The following is a 7870-nucleotide window of genomic DNA, read 5'->3' on the forward strand; positions in this document are numbered from 1 at the left end:
CTATAATTTATCAAGGGTTCACAAAGAGGGAAGGTGGGTGGGAAGGGGAAAAGGGGGAGTGGCAACCAAGGGCTCAAGTAGAAAGAAAATGCTTTAAAAATGATGATGGCAACATATGTGCAAATGTTCTTGATATAATTGATGTATGGATAGTTCTAAGAGCTGTAAGAACACCCCCCCTCCGTGAAATGATTTATCAAAAGAAAAAAAAAACAGTTCCATTGTTGTATGAAACCAGCTGCTTCAGGATGATGGGGAACATGGTAGGACCAGTGAACTCCATGAGCATGAGTCCATGGCTATGAAGTGAGTCCACTGATCTGAGGCAATGGCATGTGAGATATCATGTTTGATTTATGTGTTCTATCAGTCTAAGGGTAGTACTTTTGGAAGAACCATTGCATGGAAGGAATGTAAATTCATATACAGAATATCTATTCTAGTAAAAATAAACTATTGCCTTTTTCAAGATGGAAATGGTCCAATATAGTCAACTTACCACAAGGTTGCTAATTGACATTTTGAAGGAATTGTTTCCCAATTTGCACTCAATTTTAATCTCTGTTGCTGGCACAATGATCACTGAAGTGGAAAATGGGGGGTTGGGTCTCTTCTTCATGTAACTTAATCGAGCCTTCAGGTTCTTCTCAATTCTGATCGGATATATGCCATTTTCATTTAATGATGTAGTAATTATTTGAATATTCAACTTTATGCCTCTGTGAGTCAGAAAACATCCATTTCATGTCAGGCAGCTCTACCAGCTCATGGACTAGGTAGACCATGGCAAAGTGTTGAGTCTCTATTAAGATCCAGTATGAGTCTAATGCCGTTTCTCAAAGAACACTGTCTATCTGCAGAGGATAACAAGGCTTTACTCCAAAATCTTAAGAGTCTGCACTGGTTTCACAAAGAGGGACCTTCTGAAATATTCTAAAATTCACCTCAATCTGCTACTGATACTTCAAGCTACACTTATCATCTGGATCACGTGACCCAAATGTAGAGCTTACTCTTGTTGTGGCCCCACTCAAAATCAGTAATTTGTTGAGTCATTTGATACACAGGTCCAAGTAGAGTACCACAATGAGCAGACCAGCCCTTGTGGAGAGAGTGTGGATCAGGGCAAAGCTTTGTCCTTTTGGACAGAGATTCGAACAGTACCGGAATTAATACAATCAACAATGGCAAGCAAATAAAAACAACAAATACAATCTCATTTGAGTTCATGAGACTTTTTTTTACAATAGTTCTGCTATTGGATATTGAACTCAATTGGCTATAATAGATGAAAAATATTTACATCAATTAAAAATGGAAGGAAGGAAAACACAGAGTGTGTTTTATGTATATCATTTTTAATATTGTGGATGCTTTATATTAGATATCAAATTTATAAGCTTGTTTATATCAGAGACAGATTTCCTTTTAATATTTTATTAACCCTCTTTAAGTTCAGTAAACTCTATTTATATTCTACTGAAAGCCTGCACTAGCATTCCTTTGTCAGTTTGTCCTTCTGGGGTAGCTTGGATGTTGCTGTGAGGCTGGAAGTTTTACCACGCTATTTTAAATACCAGAAGTGTCATCGATGATGGACAGGTAACAGTTGAGCTTCCAGACCAAGACAGACCAGGAAGAAGGAAAATGCAGGTTGGTTTTAAAGACAGCAGTTCAGAGCCTTATTAGTAGCAGCGGGGCATCGTGTGATATGGCTTCAGAAGAGCCCATCGGGTCTGGAGGTTCTCAAGGAACAACGGGGGAAGAGTTGTTTTCTCAAAAGAGAATTGCCTTTAGTGGCATGGATAGAGCAGGACCTTCATTTGCTGACCTTGTGTTAAGACTCAAAAAGAGAAGAAAGAACTATAAACATTAACAGTCAGAAAGTGTGATTTATAAAGTGTGACTTTAGGAAATTGGAAGTTGTCAAAAATTAAATGTAACATATAAATAATGACATGCTCAGCATTAGTGAGTGAAATGGACTCATCTGGATGACTGTGACTCAGTTAACCATCTAGTATGCTATTCCAGGAAAGACAAATCGATGACTGGTGTCACCTTCAAGGGTCAAAGGAGCATTTCTAGATCTATCCTCTAGCACAATGTTGTCAGTAATAGACCAATATCCACATGCCTACATAGGAGGCCAGTTAATATGATTCTTTTTCAAATTTTCACATCAACCACTAATGCCAATGATGAAGAAATTAGAGCTATTTTACAAATGTCTGCAGTGCGAAATCGATCAAACTTGCAATCAAGAACCCCCCGTAAAATGATATTTTAATAAAAACAAACATACTAAGGGGAAAAAAAGATGTGTTGATAATTACTGGTGATTGGGATGTTAAAAGTGGAGACAAGAAAGACAGATTAACCATGAACAATATGGCCTTGGTGATAGAAATGATGTCAGAGATTGAATGATAGAAGTTTGCAACAAAAAAATGGTTTATTCATTGCAAATACCATTCTCCCCCCCCCCAACAGCATAGTAACCTACATATATCTGGAGCTTGTCTGGTGGATTACATCCAAATTAAATTAACTACAACCCTGGAAAGAGATTATGGAGAAGTTGACTATCATCAGCCAGGGGCCCAATGCAGAACAGGCTATCAATTGCTCATATGCAAGTTGAAGTTGAAGAAAACAAAAACAAATCCATGAGAGACAAAATAGGACTTTACATTTAGAAGCTGTTTCAGAAATAGCTTTGGCACATTCAGCCCTAATGACAAAAGTCCAGACAAGTTTTACGATGACATCAAGATATCTTTTTAAAAATCATTTTATTGGGGCTCATACAACTCTTACCATAATCCATACATATATCAAATGTATAAAGCACATTTGTACATTCGTTACTCTCATCATTCTCAAAATATTTGCTCTCGACATAAACCCCTGGCATCAGCTCCTCATTTCTCCCCTCCCTCACAGCTTTCCCCTCCCTCATGCACTCTCAATAATTTATAACATCATTTTGTCATATCTTACACTGTCTGACATCTTCCTTCAACCACTTTTCTGTTGTCCATCTCCCAGGGAGGAGGTTATATGTAGATCCTTATTATCAGTTCCCCCTCTCCACCCCACCCTCCCTCCACTCTCCCAGAATTGCCACTCTTACCACTGATCCTGAAGGGATCCTCCGTCCTGGATTCCTTGTGTTTCCAGTTCCTATCTGTACCAGTGTACATCCTCTGGTCTAGCCAGATTTCCAAAGTAGAATTGGGATCATGATAGTGGGTGGGGAGGAAGCATTTAGGAACTAGAATAAAGTTGTATGTATCATTGTTGCTACACTGCACCCTAACTGGCTTGTCTCCTCCCCTTCTGTAAGAGGATGTCCAGTTACCTCCAGATGGGCTTTGGGTCCCCATTCCGCACTCCCCCTCTTTCACCATGATGTGATTTTTTGTTCTTTGATGCCTGATACCTCATTCCTTCATCTCATGATCGCACAGGCTGGTGTACTTCATCCATTTGGACTTTGTTACTTCTGAGTTAGATGGCCACTTGTTTACCTTCAAACATTTACAACCCCAGATGCTATATCTTTTGATAGCCAGGCATCACCAGCTTTTGTCACCACATTTGTTTATGCACCCATCATGAAGTAATCAAAACATCATTAAGAAGACAGACAAGAAAAAAAAAACTAACATGAATGTCAGAAGAGACACTAGACTTGCTTTTGGTTGTATAATAACCAAAACAGAAATGATGAAGTAAAGGAATGGGCACAAAAGATTTCCAAGAATGCCTAGAAAAGATAAACCAAAGTATTATAATGAAATGGGCAAATACTTGGAGTTAGAAACCCCAGAACAGAAGAACACACTTGGAACTTCCTAAACTGAAAGAACTGAAGGACAAAGCACAAGCTGTCAGTGACAACAGTGAAAGACTCACTGAACACTGTAGAACAAACATGTTTGTGTTGGAAGAAGTCAGATGCCCCTCATAACCGAAGAAGACAAGACTTTGCCTCAAGCACTTAGACACATCATCAGGAGTGTCTAGTCCCGGGAGAAGGACATCACTCTTGATAAAGTAGCAGCTCAGTGAGAAAGAAGTCTCTCAAAGAGACAGCTGACACAGGGACAGTGATATTGGAATGCGCAAACACAGTCACAATGATTTAGATAGCGCAAGAACAGATCGTCTTTTATTTTGTAAGGTGTTGGTTCACTTGCAGAATCCTGGTGATGTCGTTATTATGCATTGGGCTGCTAACTGCAAGGTCAGCAGTTCGAAACCACCAGCCTCTCTGTGGGAGAAAGATGAAGCGTTGGGCTCCTGTAAAGAGTTGCTGTCTTGGAAATCCACTGGAGCAGTCCTGCCTTGCCCAGCAGGTTTCTGAGTCTGCGGCCCCTGCCAGCAGTGAAGTTAGAGGCTCCTTATGAGTAGGAGTGATCTGTATTTTCAGCAACATGGTACTTCACGGGAAGTAGTGCTTTCCCAATATTTAAGGATTCCCCCACTAGACAGTTAGTGAGAGCTACTAGGAAAAGCGAGCAAACTGAAAGAGAAAAAAAAAACACACAAACCCTTCTGGTTTGAGAGAAATTACAGAATTATCTTTCTTAAATCTCCTATCAGAAAAAGAGTGTTTCCTCCTGTTGCTTGCCCCACTAAGGGAGGGTAACTATTCTTGAACAAGATCTAACATTTACTTGAAACCAATAGTTTCCAGTAAAGAGTTTTTAGGATAAGTGCAGGCTTACTGGTAAATATTGGTTTAATCTTAAGAGAAAATTAAAAGCTTGTGGTTTGGGACTGACGGCAGAAGGCAGATGCATCAGGGCTGGAAGACTAGAAGGTTAGTGAAATCCCCACGTAATGTCCTCTTTCCCCTCCAGGCAAAAAGATTCAGAACATACCCCTTCATTTTCTCTCAAAGGAAAGAATTACCCTAAATCTAGGAAGCCCAAGTAAAATTCAATCAGCCTTTTTCAGTGCTTTGCTTAGTAGTGCTATATATTAATCTCTCCTCATAACTTACCCACCCAAGGGCCTGGTAGAGTGGAAATCATGGTAATTTGTGCTACTTTTTGTGGAGACTGTGTCTTATAAAATGAGCATAATAATATACTCTGTGACTCCGTTTATTGCCGAATTATAGTTCACGTGGGTACGTTTAGCTGAGCAGTGCTAAATTGCTTTCTTTCACGTATAGGTCTGAAGGAACTTTTCAGAAACATATTTGCTCATCACAGTTTACTAAGTGTTCATGCTTTATTCACTCATCCTAAATGGAAGAGGCCCTCCTTTCTTCTCCCCCGCGCCCACAACATTCACTCTTCCTGCAAGAGTGCAAAATTGGATGCAGTTGAGCGTTCCACACTCCCATCCATCTCTGTTACCCCTTGTTGAACCAGAATTGAGGGATTGCAGTTAGCCTATTAGGGCACCTTCCTGTTGTCCCTCTGACGTAGAAGAGAACATCAAAACCCCACCCCAAAGATGAACATGCAGATGTGCCTTTTGAGTTAAGTGGGCATTGTTTAGTTAGCCACTGACTCAAAAGAGGATTTTCTCCCTGTCCATTTGTCAGACGTTTTGTGGTTACTATAGATTAAATTGTGCCCTTCCAAAATATGAGGTGGTGCTCCCCCAAGAAAACGGAATTGCGCTGGGTGGAGCGAAGCTTTCGTAGTATGCATTTTGCCCACTTGGTGAGCACTGATCAACTCGCTCTGAGTTAGTGCACCCAGTGGCATTGCATGGGAAGGTTCTCTCTGGTCACAGTGATTTCCCCCTCAACTCCCCCCGCCACCCCATTAAAGCAGTTTCGCTTGAAACTTGGTTTTTCTGTGATGGCCAATTTAAGACAACAGTGTGCAGCTGTGAGATTTTGTTTCTGCTAGGGGAAAAGCCTCAGAAACTGCTGTGATGTTGAACACAGCTGGCAAGGACAGCCCATGGGAAAAACTCAAGGGTACAAGTGGTTTTCTCATTTCAAAACAGGTGAAATGTTGATTAATGACAAACCTAGATTTGGATGTCTGCCAACTTCCCAAATGGGCAAAATTGTGGACCACATTTGTGCACTTGTGCAAGAAGACCAACGATGGACCATTGAAAAGATGGAGGAGTTATCTGGACTCTCTTGGAACTCAGTTCAGCAAATTTTAATGACTAAAAAGGCAGGCTTTGTGGCAGACCAGGGACTAGTTTTGCCACCACAACAATACTGCTCACAGCCATCTCAGTGAGTCAGTTTTGGGAAAAAACAAACAAAAAACAGCCTGCCACACTTGCCCCATGCACCTCACTCACCTGACCTGGATCCATGTGACTTCCTTTTGTGTCTGTGAATGCAGAGAGACGTGATTTGACGTCATACAGGAAGTGAAGAAAAAGCGAGGGAGGTGGTGTCAGCCATCCAAACAGACGAGTTTGAGAAATGTTTCCAAGAATGGAATTTGCGGACTTGACAAATGTCTTAAGTGTAATGGAGAGTGCTTTGAAGGTGATAAGGTTATTTTGTGAAAAAATGTAACTACATAGCTTTGAAAAAAATCCAGTTTATTTGGCTATCCATGGTATATGTCAAGCTGGTTAGTCCATGATTCTCAATGGATTGGTAGTTACATAACGATGCGATGTAGCAGTTGTGAAATGATGCAATTTGGAAGTTATATGATGATATGATAATGCCATAATGTGATCTAATCTAATTATCCTCCTTTTGTGATGCATTGTAAATCCTGAGCTCTATGTGCTAACGAGGCAAGATTACTGTATGTTAATGAGGATTTTGTTCTATTTTTATGTTAATGAGCAAATATTATGGTAGGATATAGCATCTTTTTTCATGTTACAGCCCTCATATGATGGAATAATTGTTTCCCTATAGTACGGCCTGTCTCCATGTTTGCTTTGCAAGACATGAAAACAGAGAAGTGATGCAGAGGGAAAGACTTTAGTAACCTCAGGAAAGAACCAGGAACAGAGTGCAACTGTTAGAAGCTGGTAGGTTTGGGGAAAGATTGATTCCAAGACACACAGAGATTTCCAAGGAATCCTGGGTCCACAGAGGCTCAAGAGAGACAGCAGTTTTCTTTTAGAGCCAACTTAGATAGAAAGCCTTCTCTTAAATTCAGCATTCTGAATTTGAACTTCTGGTCTCCTAAATTATGAGAAAATAAAGCTACATTTCTTAAAATCATTCACTTGTGGTATTTCTATTCTAGAGCACTAGTAATTAAGACAGTGGGCAACAAAATTATTTCATAGGGACTGATTTAATTATCACTCTTGGTGGTTCGATTCATGGCATTTTCTCTTTCTGTGAAAGATTGCACACACACACAGAGATCAAATTATAAAATGTGGCCCCAAACCCCAAACAAAACAAAACACAATGAGCAATGTCAATCAAGAATGCCCTTAGCAGAAAGCATCTATATCCTGCCTGAAGCCTTGTGGTTTCTGGTGTCGTGGTGGAAGTTGTTTGATGGGCTCTCTGAAAGCTAGGGAATCCTGCTGCACCTTTAGGCAGGAAGACACATCCGGAAGCTGCTGGGAATGTCAATCTATGTGGAATTTCTAGCAGCTTGAACATTGTGATTCCTGGCTTAGATCTTGTCATTGACCCACAATGTGAAAGAATACTGTTTGAAATAGAGGCTGGGGAGATTACATTCCTGGGTGAAATTGATTATTGAATAACTACATGGAAATGGATTTCATTTTTTTAATTGAACCAGCCATGAACCATTATTCATAGCGCATAGTTTGGTGACCAAAGATTCCATTTTTGTGTATGTGTGTGTATAAGAAAGAGCTTTATGTAAAATAGCAATTTCATATTGAGAAAACATCCCAGTCCAGATCAAGTCCAGAAATCCCATAT

The sequence above is a fragment of the Tenrec ecaudatus genome, chromosome 9 (assembly GCF_050624435.1).
Source record: "Tenrec ecaudatus isolate mTenEca1 chromosome 9, mTenEca1.hap1, whole genome shotgun sequence".
NCBI classification, from domain to species: domain Eukaryota; kingdom Metazoa; phylum Chordata; class Mammalia; order Afrosoricida; family Tenrecidae; genus Tenrec; species Tenrec ecaudatus.